Raw genomic sequence first — 20674 nt, forward strand, 5'->3', positions numbered from 1 at the left:
ATTCCCACCCACAGCTTTATATTTACTATGACTAGTTTGCTGTTTTGTTGGAAGCAGCAGTCCATAAATGGTCACAGGTCAGTACTGCTGTGGGAAATGACCAATGAGATGCATTTAACCTTCTTTGTCGCAGTACTACTTAAATGTGATGCAGGCCACAAGTCAGTTTGAAGATAATTGTAATATTCATGAATTTCCATCAGATCACATGTAGTTTTTCTTTAGGTTGGTGTGAGGATAAGGGTTTTATGTGTGAATGAGTTAGGTATTTTTTTTCCAAGGGAAGAAAAAGTCCCCCTGCAACTGGCCTCCCTCTTATGGTCCAGTCAGAAATATGCCTCTCAGCTTGCCGGTTAGCTCAGTTGGTTAGAACGTGGTGCTAATAACGCCAAGGTCATGGGTTCGATCCCCGTATTGGCCACTTTGTCATTTTGGGAAATATTTCTGCAGAAGGATGAGATTGATGCAGAATTGGCACTCACAGCTTTAGAGTTACTAACACAAGATTGCTGTTTTGTTGGAAGCAGCTGTGCATACATGGTCACGGGTCAGTACTGCTGCGGGACATAACCAATGTTGTTGTGAGGATAAGGGTTGTATTTGTGAATGAGTTAGGCATTTTCTTTCAAGGGAAGAAAACTCCCCCCTGCAACTGGCCTCCCTCCTATGCTCCAGTCAGAAGGCATACTTTTTCTGACTGAGCATGGTGCTAATCACGCCAAGTTAGCGGATTTGATCCCAGTATTGGCCACTTTGTCAATTTGGGAAATATTTCTGCAGAAGCATGAGATTGATGCAGAATTCCCACCCACAGCTTTAGATTTACTATGACTAGTTTCCTGTTTTGTTGGAAGCAGCAGTCCATAAATGGTCACAGGTCAGTACTGCTGTGGGAAATGACCAATGAGATGCATTTAACCTTCTTTGTCCCAGTTCTACTTAAATGTGATGCAGGCTACAAGTCAGTTTGAAGATAATTGTCATATTCGTGAATTTCCTTCAGATCACATGTAGTTTTTCTTTAGGTTGTTGTGAGGATAAGGGTTTTATGTGTGAATGAGTTAGGCATTTTTTTTCCAAGGGAAGAAAAAATCCCCCTGCAACTGGCCTCCCTCTTATGCTCCAGTTAGAAATATGCCTCTCAGCTTGCTGGTTAGCTCAGTTGGTTAGAGCGTGGTGCTAATAACGCCAAGGTCACGGGTTCGATCCCCGTATTGGCCACTTTGTCATTTTGGGAAATATTTCTGCAGAAGGATGAGATTGATGCAGAATTGGCACTCACAGCTTTAGAGTTACTAACACAAGATTGCTGTTTTGTTGGAAGCAGCTGTGCATACATAGTCACGGGTCAGTACTGCTGCGGACATAACCAATGTTGTTGTGAGGATAAGGGTTGTATTTGTGAATGAGTTAGGCATTTTCTTTCAAAGGAAGAAAACTCCCCCCTGCAACTGGCCTCCCTCCTATGCTCCAGTCAGAAGGCATACTTTTTCTGACTGAGCATGGTGCTAATCAAGCCAAGTTAGCGAATTTGATCCCAGTATTAGCCACTTTGTCAATTTGGGAAATATTTCTGCAGAAGCATGTGATTGATGCAGAATTCCCACCCACAGCTTTAGATTTACTATGACTAGTTTGCTGTTTTGTTGGAAGCAGCAGTCCATAAATGGTCACAGGTCAGTACTGCTGTGGGAAATGACCAATGAGATGCATTTAACCTTCTTTGTCCCAGTTCTACTTAAATGTGATGCAGGCTACAAGTCAGTTTGAAGATAATTGCCATATTCATGAATTTACTTCAGATCACATGTAGTTTTTCTTTAGGTTGTTGTGAGGATAAGAGTTTTATGTGTGAATGAGTTAGGCATTTTTTTTCCAAGGGAAGAAAAAATCCCCCTGCAACTGGCCTCCCTCTTATGGTCCAGTCAGAAATATGCCTCTCAGCTGGCTGGTTAGCTCAGTTGGTTAGAGCGTGGTGCTAATAATGCCAAGGTCACCGGTTCGATCCCCGTATTGGCCACTTTATCATTTTGGGAAATATTTCTGCAGAAGGATGAGATTGATGCAGAATTGGCACTCACAGCTTTAGAGTTACTAACACAAGATTGCTGTTTTGTTGGAAGCAGCTGTGCATACATAGTCACGGGTCAGTACTGCTGCGGACATAACCAATGTTGTTGTGAGGATAAGGGTTGTATTTGTGAATGAGTTAGGCATTTTCTTTCAAGGAAAGAAAACTCCCCCCTGCAACTGGCCTCCCTCCTATGCTCCAGTCAGAAGCATACTTTTTCTGACTGAGCATGGTGCTAATCACGCCAAGTTAGCGAATTTGATCCCAGTATTGGCCACTTTGTCAATTTGGGAAAAATGTCTGCAGAAGCATTAGATTGATGCAGAATTCCCACCCACAGCTTTAGATTTACTATGACTAGTTTGCTGTTTTGTTGGAAGCAGCAGTCCATAAATGGTCACAGGTCAGTACTGCTGTGGGAAATGACCAATGAGATGCATTTAACCTTCTTTGTCCCAGTTCTACTTAAATGTGATGCAGGCTACACGTCAGTTTGAAGATAATTGTCATATTCATGAATTTACTTCAGATCACATGTAGTTTTTCTTTAGGTTGTTGTGAGGATAAGAGTTTTATGTGTGAATGAGTTAGGCATTTTTTTTCCAAGGGAAGAAAAAATCCCCCTGCAACTGGCCTCCCTCTTATGCTCCAGTTAGAAATATGCCTCTCAGCTGGCCGGTTAGCTCAGTTGGTTAGAGCGTGGTGCTAATAACGCCAAGGTCACGGGTTCGATCGATCCCCGTATTGGCCACTTTGTCATTTTGGGAAATATTTCTGCAGAAGCATGAGATTGATGCAGAATTGGCACTCACAGCTTTAGAGTTACTAACACAAGATTGCTGTTTTGTTGGAAGCAGCTGTGCATACATAGTCACGGGTCAGTACTGCTGCGGACATAACTAATGTTGTTGTGAGGATAAGGGTTGTATTTGTGAATGAGTTAGGCATTTTCTTTCAAGGGAAGAAAACTCCCCCCTGCAACTGGCCTCCCTCCTATGCTCCAGTCAGAAGGCTTACTTTTTCTGACTGAGCATGGTGCTAATCACGCCAAGTTAGCGAATTTGATCCCAGTATTGGCCACTTTGTCAATTTGGGAAATATTTCTGCAGAAGCATGAGATTGATGCAGAATTCCCACCCACAGCTTTATATTTACTATGACTAGTTTGCTGTTTTGTTGGAAGCAGCAGTCCATAAATGGTCACAGGTCAGTACTGCTGTGGGAAATGACCAATGAGATGCATTTAACCTTCTTTGTCGCAGTACTACTTAAATGTGATGCAGGCCACAAGTCAGTTTGAAGATAATTGTAATATTCATGAATTTCCTTCAGATCACATGTAGTTTTTCTTTAGGTTGGTGTGAGGATGTCAGTTTGAAGATAATTGTAATATTCATGAATTTCCTTCAGATCACATGGAGTTTTTCTTTAGGTTGTTGTGAGGATAAGGGTTGTCTGTGTGAATGAGTTAGGCATTTTTTTTCCAAGGGAAGAAAACATCCCCCTACAACTGGCCTCCTGCTTATGCTTGAGTCAGAAACAAAACTCTCAGCTGGCTGTTTAGCTCATTTGGTTAGAGAGTGGTGCTAATAATGGCAAGGTCACGGGTCCCCGTATTGGCCTCCTTGTCATTTTGGGAAATATTTCTGCAGAAGCATGAGATTGATGCAGAATTGGCACTCACAGCTTTAGAGTTACTAACACAAGATTGCTGTTTTGTTGGAAGCAGCTGTGCATACATGGTCACGGGTCAGTACTGCTGCGGGACATAACCAATGTTGTTGTGAGGATAAGGGTTGTATTTGTGAATGAGTTAGGCATTTTCTTTCAAGGGAAGAAAACTCCCCCCTGCAAATGGCCTCCCTCCTATGCTCCAGTCAGAAGGCATACTTTTTCTGACTGAGCATGGTGCTAATCACGCCAAGTTAGCGGATTTGATCCCAGTATTGGCCACTTTGTCAATTTGGGAAATATTTCTGCAGAAGCATGAGATTGATGCAGAATTCCCACCCACAGCTTTAGATTTACTATGACTAGTTTGCTGTTTTGTTGGAAGCAGCAGTCCATAAATGGTCACAGGTCAGTACTGCTGTGGGAAATGACCAAGGAGATGCATTTAACCTTCTTTGTCCCAGTTCTACTTAAATGTGATGCAGGCTACAAGTCAGTTTGAAGATAATTGTCATATTCATGAATTTCCTTCAGATCACATGTAGTTTTTCTTTAGGTTGTTGTGAGGATAAGGGTTTTATGTGTGAATGACTTAGGCGTTTTTTTTCCAAGGGAAGAAAAAATCCCCCTGCAACTGGCCTCCCTCTAATGCTCCAGTCAGAAACAGGACTCTCAACTGGTCGGTTAGCTCAGTTGGTTAGAGTGTGGTGCTAATAACGCCAAGGTCACGGGTTCGATCCCCGTATTGGCCACTTTGTCATTTTGGGAAATATTTCTGCAGAAGCATGAGATTGATGCAGAATTGGCACTCACAGCTTTAGAGTTACTAACACAAGATTGCTGTTTTGTTGGAAGCAGCTGTGCATACATAGTCACGGGTCAGTACTGCTGCGGACATAACCAATGTTGTTGTGAGGATAAGGGTTGTATTTGTGAATGAGTTAGGCATTTTCTTTCAAGGGAAGAAAACTCCCCCCTGCAACTGGCCTCCCTCCTATGCTCCAGTCAGAAGGCATACTTTTTCTGACTGAGCATGGTGCTAATCACGCCAAGTTAGCGAATTTGATCCCAGTATTGGCCACTTTGTCAATTTGGGAAATATTTCTGCAGAAGCATGATATTGATGCAGAATTCCCACCCACAGCTTTAGATTTACAATGACAAGTTTGCTGTTTTGTTGGAAGCAGCAGTCCATAAATAGTCACAGGTCAGTACTGCTGTGGGAAATGACCAATGAGATGCATTTAACCTTCTTTGTCCCAGTTCTACTTAAATGTGATGCAGGCTACAAGTCAGTTTGAAGATAATTGTCATATTCATGAATTTCCTTCAGATCACATGTAGTTTTTCTTTAGGTTGTTGTGAGGATAAGGGTTTTATGTGTGAATGAGTTAGGCATTTTTTTCCAAGGGAAAAAGACACTCAGCTGGCCGATTAGCTCAGTTGGTTAGAGCGTGGTGCTAATAATGCCAAGGTCACGGGTTCGATCCCTGTATTGGCCACTTTGTCATTTTGGGAAATATTTCTGCAGAAGCATGAGATTGATGCAGAATTGGCACTCACAGCTTTAGAGTTACTAACACAAGATTGCTGTTTTGTTGGTAGCAGCTGTGCATACATGGTCACGGGTCAGTACTGCTGCGGGACATAACCAATGTTGTTGTGAGGATAAGGGTTGTATTTGTGAATGAGTTAGGCATTTTCTTTCAAGGGAAGAAAACTCCCCCCTGCAACTGGCCTCCCTCCTATGCTCCAGTCAGAAGGCATACTTTTTCTGACTGAGCATGGTGCTAATCACGCCAAGTTAGCGGATTTGATCCCAGTATTGGCCACTTTGTCAATTTGGGAAATATTTCTGCAGAAGCATGAGATTGATGCAGAATTCCCACCCACAGCTTTAGATTTACTATGACTAGTTTGCTGTTTTGTTGGAAGCAGCAGTCCATAAATGGTCACAGGTCAGTACTGCTGTGGGAAATGACCAATGAGATGCATTTAACCTTCTTTGTCCCAGTTCTACTTAAATGTGATGCAGGCTACACGTCAGTTTGAAGATAATTGTCATATTCATGAATTTCCTTCAGATCACATGTAGTTTTTCTTTAGGTTGTTGTGAGGATAAGGGCTTTATGTGTGAATGACTTAGGCATTTTTTTTGCAAGGGAAGAAAAAATCCCCCTGCAACTGGCCTCCCTCTTATGCTCCAGTCAGAAACAGGACTCTCAGCTGGTCGGTTAGCTCAGTTGGTTAGCGCGTGGTGCTAATAACGCCAAGGTCACAGGTTCAATCCCCGTATTGGCCACTTTGTCATTTTGGGAAATATTTCAGCAGAAGCATGAGATTGATGCAGAATTGGCACTCACAGCTTTAGAGTTACTAACACAAGATTGCTGTTTTGTTGGTAGCAGCTGTGCATACATGGTCACGGGTCAGTACTGCTGCGGGACATAACCAATGTTGTTGTGAGGATAAGGGTTGTATTTGTGAATGAGTTAGGCATTTTCTTTCAAGGGAAGAAAGCTCCCCCCTGCAACTGGCCTCCCTCCTATGCTCCAGTCAGAAGGCATACTTTTTCTGACTGAGCATGGTGCTAATCACGCCAAGTTAGCGGATTTGATCCCAGTATTGGCCACTTTGTCAATTTGGGAAATATTTCTGCAGAAGCATGAGATTGATGCAGAATTCCCACCCACAGCTTTAGATTTACTATGACTAGTTTGCTGTTTTGTTGGAAGCAGCAGTCCATAAATGGTCACAGGTCAGTACTGCTGTGGGAAATGACCAATGAGATGCATTTAACCTTCTTTGTCCCAGTTCTACTTAAATGTGATGCAGGCTACAAGTCAGTTTGAAGATAATTGTCATATTCGTGAATTTCCTTCAGATCACATGTAGTTTTTCTTTAGGTTGTTGTGAGGATAAGGGTTTTATGTGTGAATGAGTTAGGTATTTTTTTTCCAAGGGAAGAAAAAGTCCCCCTGCAACTGGCCTCCCTCTTATGCTCCAGTCAGAAATATGCCTCTCAGCTGGCCGGTTAGCTCAGTTGGTTAGAGCGTGGTGCTAATAACGCCAAGGTCACGGGTTCGATCCCTGTATTGGCCACTTTGTCATTTTGGGAAATATTTCTACAGAAGGATGAGATTGATGCACAATTGGCACTCCCAGCTTTAGAGTTACTAACACAAGATTGCTGTTTTGTTGGAAGCAGCTGTGCATACATAGTCACGGGTCAGTACTGCTGCGGACATAACTAATGTTGTTGTGAGGATAAGGGTTGTATTTGTGAATGAGTTAGGCATTTTCTTTCAAGGGAAGAAAACTCCCCCTGCAACTGGCCTCCCTCCTATGCTCCAGTCAGAAGGCATACTTTTTCTGACTGAGCATGGTGCTAATCACGCCAAGTTAGCGAATTTGATCCCAGTATTGGCCACTTTGTCAATTTGGGAAATATTTCTGCAGAAGCATGAGATTGATGCAGAATTCCCACCCACAGCTTTAGATTTACTATGACTAGTTTGCTGTTTTGTTGGAAGCAGCAGTCCATAAATGGTCACAGGTCAGTACTGCTGTGGGAAATGACCAATGAGATGCATTTAACCTTCTTTGTCCCAGTTCTACTTAAATGTGATGCAGGCTACAAGTCAGTTTGAAGATAATTGTCATATTCGTGAATTTCCTTCAGATCACATGTAGTTTTTCTTTAGGTTGTTGTGAGGATAAGGGTTTTATGTGTGAATGAGTTAGGCATTTTTTTTCCAAGGGAAGAAAAAATCCCCCTGCAACTGGCCTCCCTCTTATGCTCCAGTTAGAAATATGCCTCTCAGCTGGCCGGTTAGCTCAGTTGGTTAGAGCGTAACGCCAAGGTCACGGGTTCGATCCCTGTATTGGCCACTTTGTCATTTTGGGAAATATTTCTGCAGAAGGATGAGATTGATGCAGAATTGGCACTCACAGCTTTAGAGTTACTAACACAAGATTGCTGTTTTGTTGGAAGCAGCTGTGCATACATAGTCACGGGTCAGTACTGCTGCGGACATAACCAATGTTGTTGTGAGGATAAGGGTTGTATTTGTGAATGAGTTAGGCATTTTCTTTCAAGGGAAGAAAACTCCCCCCTGCAACTGGCCTCCCTACTATGCTCCAGTCAGAAGGCTTACTTTTTCTGACTGAGCATGGTGCTAATCACGCCAAGTTAGCGAATTTGATCCCAGTATTGGCCACTTTGTCAATTTGGGAAATATTTCTGCAGAAGGATGAGATTGATGCAGAATTGGCACTCACAGCTTTAGAGTTACTAACACAAGATTGCTGTTTTGTTGGAAGCAGCTGTGCATACATAGTCACGGGACAGTACTACTGCGGACATAACCAATGTTGTTGTGAGGATAAGGGTTGTTTTTGTGAATGAGTTAGGCATTTTCTTTCAAGGGAAGAAAACTCCCCCCTGCAACTGGCCTCCCTCCTATGCTCCAGTCAGAAGGCATACTTTTTCTGACTGAGCATGGTGCTAATCACGCCAAGTTAGCGAATTTGATCCCAGTATTGGCCACTTTGTCAATTTGGGAAAAATGTCTGCAGAAGCATTAGATTGATGCAGAATTCCCACCCACAGCTTTAAATTTACTATGACAAGTTTGCTGTTTTGTTGGAAGCAGCAGTCCATAAATGGTCACAGGTCAGTACTGCTGTGGGAAATGACCAATGAGATGCATTTAACCTTCTTTGTCGCAGTACTACTTAAATGTGATGCAGGCCACAAGTCAGTTTGAAGATAATTGTAATATTCATGAATTTCCTTCAGATCACATGGAGTTTTTCTTTAGGTTGTTGTGAGGATAAGGGTTGTCTGTGTGAATGAGTTAGGCATTTTTTTTCCAAGGGAAGAAAACATCCCCCTACAACTGGCCTCCTGCTTATGCTTGAGTCAGAAACAAAACTCTCAGCTGGCTGTTTAGCTCATTTGGTTAGAGAGTGGTGCTAATAATGGCAAGGTCACGGGTCCCCGTATTGGCCTCCTTGTCATTTTGGGAAATATTTCTGCAGAAGCATGAGATTGATGCAGAATTGGCACTCACAGCTTTAGAGTTACTAACACAAGATTGCTGTTTTGTTGGAAGCAGCTGTGAATACATGGTCACGGGTCAGTACTGCTGCGGGACATAACCAATGTTGTTGTGAGGATAAGGGTTGTATTTGTGAATGAGTTAGGCATTTTCTTTCAAGGGAAGAAAACTCCCCCCTGCAACTGGCCTCCCTCCTATGCTCCAGTCAGAAGGCATACTTTTTCTGACTGAGCATGGTGCTAATCACGCCAAGTTAGCGGATTTGATCCCAGTATTGGCCACTTTGTCAATTTGGGAAATATTTCTGCAGAAGCATTAGATTGATGCAGAATTCCCACCCACAGCTTTAGATTTACTATGACTAGTTTGCTGTTTTGTTGGAAGCAGCAGTCCATAAATGGTCACAGGGCAGTACTGCTGTGGGAAATGACCAATGAGATGCATTTAACCTTCTTTGTCCCAGTTCTACTTAAATGTGATGCAGGCTACAAGTCAGTTTGAAGATAATTGTCATATTCATGAATTTCCTTCAGATCACATGTAGTTTTTCTTTAGGTTGTTGTGAGGATAAGGGTTTTATGTGTGAATGACTTAGGCGTTTTTTTTCCAAGGGAAGAAAAAATCCCCCTGCAACTGGCCGCCCTCTAATGCTCCAGTCAGAAACAGGAATCTCAGCTGGTCGGTTAGCTCAGTTGGTTAGAGCGTGGTGCTAATAACGCCAAGGTCATGGGTTCGATCCCCGTATTGGCCACTTTGTCATTTTGGGAAATATTTCTGCAGAAGCATGAGATTGATGCAGAATTGGCACTCACAGCTTTAGAGTTACTAACACAAGATTGCTGTTTTGTTGGAAGCAGCTGTGCATACATAGTCACGGGTCAGTACTGCTGCGGACATAACCAATGTTGTTGTGAGGATAAGGGTTGTATTTGTGAATGAGTTAGGCATTTTCTTTCAAGGGAAGAAAACTCCCCCCTGCAACTAGCCTCCCTCCTATGCTCCAGTCAGAAGGCATACTTTTTCTGACTGAGCATGGTGCTAATCACGCCAAGTTAGCGAATTTGATCCCAGTATTGGCCACTTTGTCAATTTGGGAAATATTTCTGCAGAAGGATGAGATTGATGCAGAATTGGCACTCACAGCTTTAGATTTACTATGACTAGTTTCCTGTTTTGTTGGAAGCAGCTGTGCATACATAGTCACGGGTCAGTACTACTGCGGACATATGCCACCATTCAAGCCTGGATGGCCACTAACGGCCTATGTCTTAACGGGGATAAGACTGAAATCCTTATCCTCGGCCAAAAATCCACACTGGCCAGGCTAGACAGCTGCTATGCCAATTTCAACATCGACAACTGCACTATCCCAGTCCTATCCTCTGTGAAAACGCTAGGGGTCTACATTGATGCAACCCTGTCCATGGACAAACAAGTTAGTGCCATTGTCTCCGCATCTGCACTAAGCACTAAACTCATCAACGCCATTAAACCATTCCTTTCCAAAGAAAACTGCCTTTCAATAGCAAGAGCTACCATAGGCGCTAAACTTGACTATTGCAATGCACTTCTAGCCGGCACCTCTGAAAAAAACCTAAACAAACTCCAGGTCACCCAAAATAACGCTCTAAGAGCAGCATTAAACATCTCCAAAAGGGACCACATCTCACTGGCAAGGCAATCAGTTCACTGGCTCCCTGTCAAAGAACGCATCACCTTCAAGGTACTGACTACTACCCACAAATGTATCCACCACACTGCACCATCATATCTCTCAGACACCATTCTCAGACAGACCTCATCCAGACCTACCAGACTCTGCTACACTAACCAACTCACTGTACCACGCATCCACAAGATTACAGCCGGGGGGCTGGGTTTCCCCTACATAGCACCAAAACTTTGGAATAATCTCCCCCACGCTCTAAGAGCAGAAGGCTCCCTCACAGCGTTTAGAAAAAAACTCAAAACCTCTCTCTTTAACTAAAATTCCTCTACCTACTGCCATTCAGGCACACACTGCTAACTATTGCTACTGCCCAAACTGTATGCATGTATGCCTCTGTATGCTGTAACTAAGACGCGCTTTCCCTGTAACCAGCGCTATTCTGTAACCAGCGCCACGATGCCTCAGGGCTGATTCTGTGCGCTTAACAAATGCGAATAAATAAATAAATAAAATAAATAATGTTGTTGTGAGGATAAGGGTTGTATTTGTGAATGAGTTAGGCATTTTCTTTCAAGGGAAGAAAACTCCCCCCTGCAACTGGCCTCCCTCCTATGCTCCAGTCAGAAGGCATACTTTTTCTGACTGAGCATGGTGCTAATCACGCCAAGTTAGCGAATTTGATCCCAGTATTGGCCACTTTGTCAATTTGGGAAATATTTCTGCAGAAGCATGAGATTGATGCAGAATTCGCACCCACAGCTTTAGATTTACGATGACAAGTTTGCTGTTTTGTTGGAAGCAGCAGTCCATAAATGGTCACAGGTCAGTACTGCTGTGGGAAATGACCAATGAGATGCATTTAACCTTCTTTGTCCCAGTTCTACTTAAATGTGATGCAGGCTACAAGTCAGTTTGAAGATAATTGTCATATTCATGAATTTCCTTCAGATCACATGTAGTTTTTCTTTAGGTTGTTGTGAGGATAAGGGTTTTATGTGTGAATGAGTTAGGCATTTTCTTTCCAAGGGAAAAAGACTTTCAGCTGGCTGGTTAGCTCAGTTGGTTAGAGCGTGGTGCTAATAACACCAAGGTCACGGGTTCGATCCCCGTATTGGCCACTTTGTCATTTTGGGAAATATTTCTGCAGAAGCATGAGATTGATGCAGAATTGGCACTCACAGCTTTAGAGTTACTAACACAAGATTGCTGTTTTGTTGGTAGCAGCTGTGCATACATGGTCACGGGTCAGTACTGCTGCGGGACATAACCAATGTTGTTGTGAGGATAAGGGTTGTATTTGTGAATGAGTTAGGCATTTTCTTTCAAGGGAAGAAAACTACCCCCTGCAACTGGCCTCCCTCCTATGCTCCAGTCAGAAGGCATACTTTTTCTGACTGAGCATGGTGCTAATCACGCCAAGTTAGCGAATTTGATCCCAGTATTGGTCACTTTGTCAATTTGGGAAATATTTCTGCAGAAGCATGAGATTGATGCAGAATTCCCACCCACAGCTTTAGATTTACTATGACTAGTTTGCAGTTTTGTTGGAAGCAGCAGTCCATAAATGGTCACAGGTCAGTACTGCTGTGGGAAATGACCAATGAGATGCATTTAACCTTCTTTGTCCCAGTGCTACTTAAATGTGATGCAGGCTACAAGTCAGTTTGAAGATAATTGTCATATTCGTGAATTTCCTTCAGATCACATTTAGTTTTTCTTTAGGTTGTTGTGAGGATAAGGGTTTTATGTGTGAATGAGTTAGGCATTTTTTTCCAAGGGAAGAAATAATCCCTCTGCAACTGGCCTCCCTCTTATGCTCCAGTCAGAAACAGGACTCTCAGCTGGCCGGTTAGAGCGTCGTGCTAATAACGCCAAGGTCACGGGTTCGATCCCCGTATTGGCCACTTTGTCATTTTGGGAAATATTTCTGCAGAAGCATGAGATTGATGCAGAATTGGCACTCACAGCTTTAGAGTTACTAACACAAGATTGCTGTTTTGTTGGAAGCAGCTGTGCATACATGGTCACGGGTCAGTACTGCTGCGGGACATAACCAATGTTGTTGTGAGGATAAGGGCTGTATTTGTGAATGAGTTAGGCATTTTCTTTCAAGGGAAGAAAACTCCCCCCTGCAACTGGCCTCCCTCCTATGCTCCAGTCAGAAGGCATACTTTTTCTGACTGAGCATTGTGCTAATAACGCCAAGTTAGCGTATTTGATCCCTGTATTGGCCACTTTGTCAATTTGGGAAAAATGTATGCAGAAGCATTAGATTGATGCAGAATTCCCACCCACAGCTTTAGATTTACTATGACAAGTTTACTGTTTTGTTGGAAGCAGCAGTCCATAAATGGTCACAGGTCAGTACTGCTGTGGGAAATGACCAATGAGATGCATTTAACCTTCTTTGTCTCAGTACTACTTAAATGTGACGCAGGCCACACGTCAGTTTGAAGATAATTGTAATATTCATGAATTTCCTTCAGATCACATGCAGTTTTTCTTTAGGTTGTTGTGAGGATAAGGGTTGTATGTGTGAATGAGTTAGGCATTTTTTTTCCAAGGGAAGAAAAAATCCCCCTGCAACTGGCCTCCCTCTTATGCTCCAGTCACTTTATCTGACTGAGCATGGTGCTAATCACGCCAAGTTAGCGAATTTGATCCCAGTATTGGCCACTTTGTCAATTTGGGAAATATTTCTGCAGAAGCATGAGACTGATGCAGAATTCCCACCCACAGCTTTAGATTTACTATGACTAGTTTGCTGTTTTGTTTCAAGCAGCAGTCCATAAATGGTCACGGGTCAGTACTGCTGCGGGACGTCCAATGAGATGCATTTAACCTTCTTTGTCCCAGTTCTACTTAAATGTGATTCAGGCCACAAGTCAGTTTGAAGATAATTGTAATATTCATGAATTTCCTTCAGATCACATGTAGTTTTCCTTTAGGTTGTTGTGAGGATAAGGGTTGTATCTGTGAATGAGTTAGGCATTTTTTTTCCAAGGGAAGAAAAAATCCCCCTGCAACTGGCCTCCCTCTTATGCTCCAGTCAGAAACAAGGCTCTCAGCTGGCCGGTTAGCTCAGTTGGTTAGAGCGTGGTGCTAATAACGCCAAGGTCATGGGTTAGATCCCTGTATTGGCCACTTTGTCAGTTTGGGAAATATTTCTGCAGAAGCATGAGATTGATGCAGAATTGGCACCCACAGCATTAGAATTACTAACACAAGATTGCTGTTTTGTTGGAAGCAGCTGTGCATACATGGTCACGGGTCAGTACTGCTGCGGGACATAACCAATGTTGTTGTGAGGATAAGGGTTGTATTTGTGAATGAGTTAGGCATTTTCTTTCAAGGGAAGTAAACTCCCCCCCGCAACTGGCCTCCCTCCTATGCTCCAGTCAGAAGGCGTACTTTTTCTGACTGAGCATGGTGCTAATCACGCCAAGTTAGCTAATTTGATCCCAGCATTGGCCACTTTGTCAATTTGGGAAATATTTCTGCAGAAGCATGAGATTGATGCAGAATTCCCACCCACAGCTTTAGATTTACTATGACTAGTTTGCTGTTTTGTTTCAAGCAGCAGTCCATAAATGGTCACGGGTCAGTACTGCTGCGGCACTTCCAATGAGATGCATTTAACCTTCTTTGTCCCAGTTCTACTTAAATGTGATGCAGGCCACAAGTCAGTTTGAAGATAATTGTCATATTCATGAATTTCCTTCAGATCAAATGTAGTTTTTCTTTAGGTTGTTGTGAGGATAAGGGTTTTATGTGTGAATGAGTTAGGCATTTTTTTTCCAAGGGAAAAAGACTCTCAGTTGGCCGGTTAGCTCAGTTGGTTAGAGAGTGGGGCTAATAACGCCAAGGTCACGGGTTTGATCCCCGTATTGGCCACTTTGTCATTTTGGGAAATATTTCTGCAGAAGCATGAGATTGATGCAGAATTGGCACTCACAGCTTTAGAGTTACTAACACAAGATTGCTGTTTTGTTGGTAGCAGCTGTGCATACATGGTCACGGGTCAGTACTGCTGCGGGACATAACCAATGTTGTTGTGAGGATAAGGGTTGTATTTGTGAATGAGTTAGGCATTTTCTTTCAAGGGAAGAAAGTTCCCCCCTGCAACTGGCCTCCCTCCTATGCTCCAGTCAGAAGGCATACTTTTTCTGACTGAGCATGGTGCTAATCACGCCAAGTTAGCGAATTTGATCCCAGTATTGGTCACTTTGTCAATTTGGGAAATATTTCTGCAGAAGCATGAGATTGATGCAGAATTCCCACCCACAGCTTTAGATTTACTATCACTAGTTTGCAGTTTTGTTGGAAGCAGCAGTCCATAAATGGTCACAGGTCAGTACTGCTGTGGGAAATGACCAATGAGATGCATTTAACCTGCTTTGTCCCAGTGCTACTTAAATGTGGTGCAGGCTACAAGTCAGTTTGAAGATAATTGTCATAATCGTGAATTTCCTTCAGATCACATTTAGTTTTTCTTTAGGTTGTTGTGAGGATAAGGGTTTTATGTGTGAATGAGTTAGGCATTTTTTTCCAAGGGAAGAAAAAATCCCTCTGCAACTGGCCTCCCTCTTATGCTCCACTCAGAAATATGCCTCTCAGCTGGCCGGTTAGAGCGTGGTGCTAATAACGCCAAGGTCACGGGTTCGATCCCCGTATTGGCCACTTTGTCATTTTGGGAAATATTTCTGCAGATGCATGAGATTGATGCAGAATTGGCACTCACAGCTTTAGAGTTACTAACACAAGATTGCCGTTTTGTTGGAAGCAGCTGTGCATACATGGTCACGGGTCAGTACTGCTGTGGGAAATGACCAATGAGATGCATTTAACCTTCTTTGTCCCAGTGCTACTTAAATGTGATGCAGGCTACAAGTCAGTTTGAAGATAATTGTCATAATCATGAATTTCCTTCAGATCACATTTAGTTTTTCTTTAGGTTGTTGTGAGGATAAGGGTTTTATGTGTGAATGAGTTAGGCATTTTTTTTCCAATGGAAGAAAAAATCCCCCTGCAACTGGCCTCCCTCTTATGCTCCAGTCAGAAACAGGACTCTCAGCTGGCCGGTTAGAGCGTGGTGCTAATAACGCCAAGGTCACGGGTTCGATCACTGTATTGGCCACTTTGTCATTTTGGGAAATATTTCTGCAGAAGCATGAGATTGATGCAGAATTGGCACTCACAGCTTTAGAGTTACTAACACAAGATTGCTGTTTTGTTGGAAGCAGTTGTGCATACATGGTCACGGGTCAGTACTGCTGCGGGACATAACCAATGTTGTTGTGAGGATAAGGGCTGTATTTGTGAATGAGTTAGGCATTTTCTTTCAAGGGAAGAAAGCTCCCCCCTGCAACTGGCCTCCCTCATATGCTCCAGTCAGAAGGCATACTTTTTCTGACTGAGCATGGCGCTAATAACGCCAAGTTAGCATATTTGATCCCTGTATTGGCCACTTTGTCAATTTGGGAAAAATGTCTGCAGAAGCATTAGATTGATGCAGAATTCCCACCCACAGCTTTAGATTTACTATGACAAGTTTACTGTTTTGTTGGAAGCAGCAGTCATAAATGGTCACAGGTCAGTACTGCTGTGGGAAATGACCAATGAGATGCATTTAACCTTCTTTGTCCCAGTTCTACTTAAATGTGATGCAGGCTACAAGTCAGTTTGAAGATAATTGTCATATTCATGAATTTCCTTCAGATCACATGTAGTTTTTCTTTAGGTTGTTGTGAGGATAAGGGTTTTATGTGTGAATGAGTTAGGCATTTTTTTTCCAATGGAAGAAAAAATCCCCCTGAAACTGGCCTCCCTCTTATGCTCCAGTCAGAAACAGGACTCTCAGCTGGCTGGTTAGAGCGTGGTGCTAATAATGCCAAGGTCACGGGTTCGATCCCCGTATTGGCCACTTTGTCATTTTGGGAAATATTTCTGCAGAAGCATGAGATTGATGCAGAATTGGCACTCACAGCTTTAGAGTTACTAACACAAGATTGCTGTTTTGTTGGAAGCAGCTGTGCATACATGGTCACGGGTCAGTACTGCTGCGGGACGTAACCAATGTTGTTGTGAGGATAAGGGCTGTATTTGTGAATGAGTTAGGCATTTTCTTTCAAGGGAAGAAAACTCCCCCCTGCAACTGGCCTCCCTCCTATGCTCCAGTCAGAAGGCATACTTTTTCTGACTGAGCATGGTGCTAATAACGCCAAGTTAGCGTTTTGATCCCTGTATTGGCCACTTTGTCAATTTGGGAAAAATGTATGCAGAAGCATTAGATTGATGCAGAATTCCCACCCACAGCTTTAGATTTACTATGACAAGTTTACTGTTTTGTTGGAAGCAGCAGTCCATAAATGGTCACAGGTCAGTACTGCTGTGGGAAATGACCAATGAGATGCATTTAACCTTCTTTGTCTCAGTACTACTTAAATGTGATGCAGGCCACACGTCAGTTTGAAGATAATTGTAATATTCATGAATTTCCTTCAGATCACATGGAGTTTTTCTTTAGGTTGTTGTGAGGATAAGGGTTGTATGTGTGAATGAGTTGGGCATTTTTTTTCCAAGGGAAGAAAAATCCCCCTGCAACTGGCCTCCCTCTTATGCTCCAGTCACTTTATCTGACTGAGCATGGTGCTAATCACGCCAAGTTAGCGAATGTGATCCCAGTATTGGCCACTTTGTCAATTTGGGAAATATTTCTGCAGAAGCATGAGACTGATGCAGAATTCCCACCCAGAGCTTTAGATTTACTATGACTAGTTTGCTGTTTTGTTTCAAGCAGCAGTCCATAAATGGTCACGGGTCAGTACTGCTGCGGGACGTCCAATGAGATGCATTTAACCTTCTTTGTCCCAGTTCTACTTAAATGTGATTCAGGCCACAAGTCAGTTTGAAGATAATTGTAATATTCATGAATTTCCTTCAGATCACATGTAGTTTTCCTTTAGGTTGTTGTGAGGATAAGGGTTGTATTTGTGAATGAGTTAGGCATTTTTTTTCCAAGGGAAGAAAAAATCCCCCTGCAACTGGCCTCCCTCTTATGCTCCAGTCAGAAACACGGCTCTCAGCTGGCCGGTGAGCTCAGTTGGTTAGAGCGTGGTGCTAATAATGCCAAGGTCATGGGTTCGATCCCTGTATTGGCCACTTTGTCATTTTGGGAAATATTTCTGCAGAAGCATGAGATTGATGCAGAATTGGCACCCACAGCATTAGAATTACTAACACAAGATTGCTGTTTTGTTGGAAGCAGCTGTGCATACATGGTCACGGGTCAGTACTGCTGCGGGACATAACCAATGTTGTTGTGAGGATAAGGGTTGTATTTGTGAATGAGTTAGGCATTTTCTTTCAAGGGAAGTAAACTCCCCCCTGCAACTGGCCTCCCTCCTATGCTCCAGTCAGAAGGCGTACTTTTTGTGACTGAGCATGGTGCTAATCACGCCAAGTTAGCGAATTTGATCCCAGCATTGGCCACTTTGTCAATTTGGGAAATATTTCTGCAGAAGCATGAGATTGATGCAGAATTCCCACCCACAGCTTTAGATTTACTATGACTAGTTTGCTGTTTTGTTTCAAGCAGCAGTCCATAAATGGTCACGGGTCAGTAATGCTGCGGCACTTCCAATGAGATGCATTTAACCTTCTTTGTCCCAGTTCTACTTAAATGTGATGCAGGCCACAAGTCAGTTTGAAGATAATTGTAATATTCATGAATTTCCTTCAGATCACATGTAGTTTTTCTTTAGGTTGTTGTGAGGATAAGGGTTGTATGTGTGAATGAGTTAGGCATTTTTTTTCCAAGGTTAGAAAAAATCCCCCTGCAACTGGCCTCCCTCCTATGCTCCAGTCAGAAGGCATACTTTTTCTGACTGAGCATGGTGCTAATCACGCCAAGTTAGCGAATTTGATCCCAGTATTGGCCACTTTGTCAATTTGGGAAATATTTCTGCAGAAGCATGAGATTGATGCAGAATTCCCACCCACAGCTTTAGATTTACTATGACTAGTTTGCTGTTTTGTTGGAAGCAGCAGTCCATAAATGGTCACAGGTCAGTACTGCTGTGGGAAATGACCAATGAGATGCATTTAACCTTCTTTGTCCCAGTTCTACTTAAATGTGATGCAGGCTACAAGTCAGTTTGAAGATAATTGTCATATTCATGAATTTCCTTCGGATCACATGTAGTTTTTCTTTAGGTTGTTGTGAGGATAAGGGTTTTATGTGTGAATGAGTTAGGCATTTTTTTTCCAATGGAAGAAAAAATCCCCCTGCAACTGGCCTACCTCTTATGCTCCAGTCAGAAACAGGACTCTCAGCTGGCCGGTTAGAGCGTGGTGCTAATAACGCCAAGGTCACGGGTTCGATCCCCGTATTGGCCACTTTGTCATTTTGGGAAATATTTCTGCAGATGCATGAGATTGATGCAGAATTGGCACTCACAGCTTTAGAGTTACTAACACAAGATTGCTGTTTTGTTGGAAGCAGTTGTGCATACATGGTCACGGGTCAGTACTGCTGCGGGACATAACCAATGTTGTTGTGAGGATAAGGGCTGTATTTGTGAATGAGTTAGGCATTTTCTTTCAAGGGAAGAAAGCTCCCCCCTGCAACTGGCCTCCCTCATATGCTCCAGTCAGAAGGCATACTTTTTCTGACTGAGCATGGTGCTAATAACGCCAAGTTAGCGTATTTGATCCCTGTATTGGCCACTTTGTCAATTTGGGAAAAATGTCTGCAGAAGCATTAGATTGATGCAGAATTCCCACCCACAGCTTTAGATTTACTATGACAAGTTTACTGTTTTGTTGGAAGCAGCAGTCCATAAATGGTCACAGGTCAGTACTGCTGTGGGAAATGACCAATGAGATGCATTTAGCCTTCTTTGTCCCAGTTCTACTTAAATGTGATGCAGGCTACAAGTCAGTTTGAAGATAATTGTCATATTCATGAATTTCCTTCAGATCACATGTAGTTTTTCTTTAGGTTGTTGTGAGGATAAGGGTTTTATGTGTGAATGAGTTAGGCATTTTTTTTCCAATGGAAGAAAAAATCCCCCTGCAACTGGCCTCCCTCTTATGCTCCAGTCAGAAACAGGACTCTCAGCTGGCCGGTTAGAGAGTGGTGCTAATAACGCCAAGGTCACGGGTTCGATCCCCGTATTGGCCACTTTGTCATTTTGGGAAATATTTCTGCAGAAGCATGAGATTGATGCAGAATTGGCACTCACAGCTTTAGAGTTACTAACACAAGATTGCTGTTTTGTTGGAAGCAGCTGTGCATACATGGTCACGGGTCAGTACTGCTGCGGGACATAACCAATGTTGTTGTGAGGATAAGGGCTGTATTTGTGAATGAGTTAGGCATTTTCTTTCAAGGGAAGAAAACTCCCCCTGCAACTGGCCTCCCTCCTATGCTCCAGTCAGAAGGCATACTTTTTCTGACTGAGCATGGTGCTAATAACGCCAAGTTAGCGTTTTGATCCCTGTATTGGCCACTTTGTCAATTTGGGAAAAATGTATGCAGAAGCATTAGATTGATGCAGAATTCCCACCCACAGCTTTAGATTTACTATGACAAGTTTACTGTTTTGTTGGAAGCAGCAGTCCATAAATGGTCACAGGTCAGTACTGCTGTGGGAAATGACCAATGAGATGCATTTAACCTTCTTTGTCTCAGTACTACTTAAATGTGACGCAGGCCACACGTCAGTTTGAAGATAATTGTAATATTCATGAATTTCCTTCAGATCACATGGAGTTTTTCTTTAGGTTGTTGTGAGGATAAGGGTTGTATGTGTGAATGAGTTAGGCATTTTTTTTCCAAGGGAAGAAAAAATCCCCCTGCAACTGGCCTCCCTCTTATGCTCCAGTCACTTTATCTGACTGAGCATGGTGCTAATCACGCCAAGTTAGCGAATGTGATCCCAGTATTGGCCACTTTGTCAATTTGGGAAATATTTCTGCAGAAGCATGAGACTGATGCAGAATTCCCACCCACAGCTTTAGATTTACTATGACTAGTTTGCTGTTTTGTTTCAAGCAGCAGTCCATAAATGGTCACGGGTCAGTACTGCTGCGGGACGTCCAATGAGATGCATTTAACCTTCTTTGTCCCAGTTCTACTTAAATGTGATTCAGGCCACAAGTCAGTTTGAAGAAATTTGTAATATTCATGAATTTCCT

The 20674-nt window shown here is 42.8% G+C and overlaps 7 non-coding genes across 7 annotated transcripts; all 7 read left to right on the forward strand.

Moving 5' to 3' along the window:
- Positions 1-1147: 1147 nt before the first annotated feature.
- On the forward strand, positions 1148-1221 carry TRNAI-AAU (transfer RNA isoleucine (anticodon AAU)). Its single transcript has one exon. It is a non-coding gene; the product is annotated as a tRNA-Ile (tRNA).
- A 1523-nt stretch (positions 1222-2744) lies between these two features.
- Positions 2745-2822, forward strand: TRNAI-AAU (transfer RNA isoleucine (anticodon AAU)). Its single transcript has one exon. It is a non-coding gene; the product is annotated as a tRNA-Ile (tRNA).
- Positions 2823-4420: 1598 nt separating this feature from the next.
- TRNAI-AAU (transfer RNA isoleucine (anticodon AAU)) lies at positions 4421-4494 on the forward strand. Its single transcript has one exon. It is a non-coding gene; the product is annotated as a tRNA-Ile (tRNA).
- A 676-nt stretch (positions 4495-5170) lies between these two features.
- On the forward strand, positions 5171-5244 carry TRNAI-AAU (transfer RNA isoleucine (anticodon AAU)). Its single transcript has one exon. It is a non-coding gene; the product is annotated as a tRNA-Ile (tRNA).
- A 1526-nt stretch (positions 5245-6770) lies between these two features.
- Positions 6771-6844, forward strand: TRNAI-AAU (transfer RNA isoleucine (anticodon AAU)). The gene has a single exon. It is a non-coding gene; the product is annotated as a tRNA-Ile (tRNA).
- A 2638-nt stretch (positions 6845-9482) lies between these two features.
- TRNAI-AAU (transfer RNA isoleucine (anticodon AAU)) lies at positions 9483-9556 on the forward strand. The gene has a single exon. It is a non-coding gene; the product is annotated as a tRNA-Ile (tRNA).
- Positions 9557-11518: 1962 nt separating this feature from the next.
- Positions 11519-11592, forward strand: TRNAI-AAU (transfer RNA isoleucine (anticodon AAU)). Its single transcript has one exon. It is a non-coding gene; the product is annotated as a tRNA-Ile (tRNA).
- The last annotated feature ends 9082 nt before the right edge of the window (positions 11593-20674 follow it).

This window comes from Ambystoma mexicanum, chromosome 1p (genome assembly GCF_040938575.1).
Source record: "Ambystoma mexicanum isolate Mex_15411 chromosome 1p, UKY_AmexF1_1, whole genome shotgun sequence".
Taxonomy (NCBI): domain Eukaryota; kingdom Metazoa; phylum Chordata; class Amphibia; order Caudata; family Ambystomatidae; genus Ambystoma; species Ambystoma mexicanum.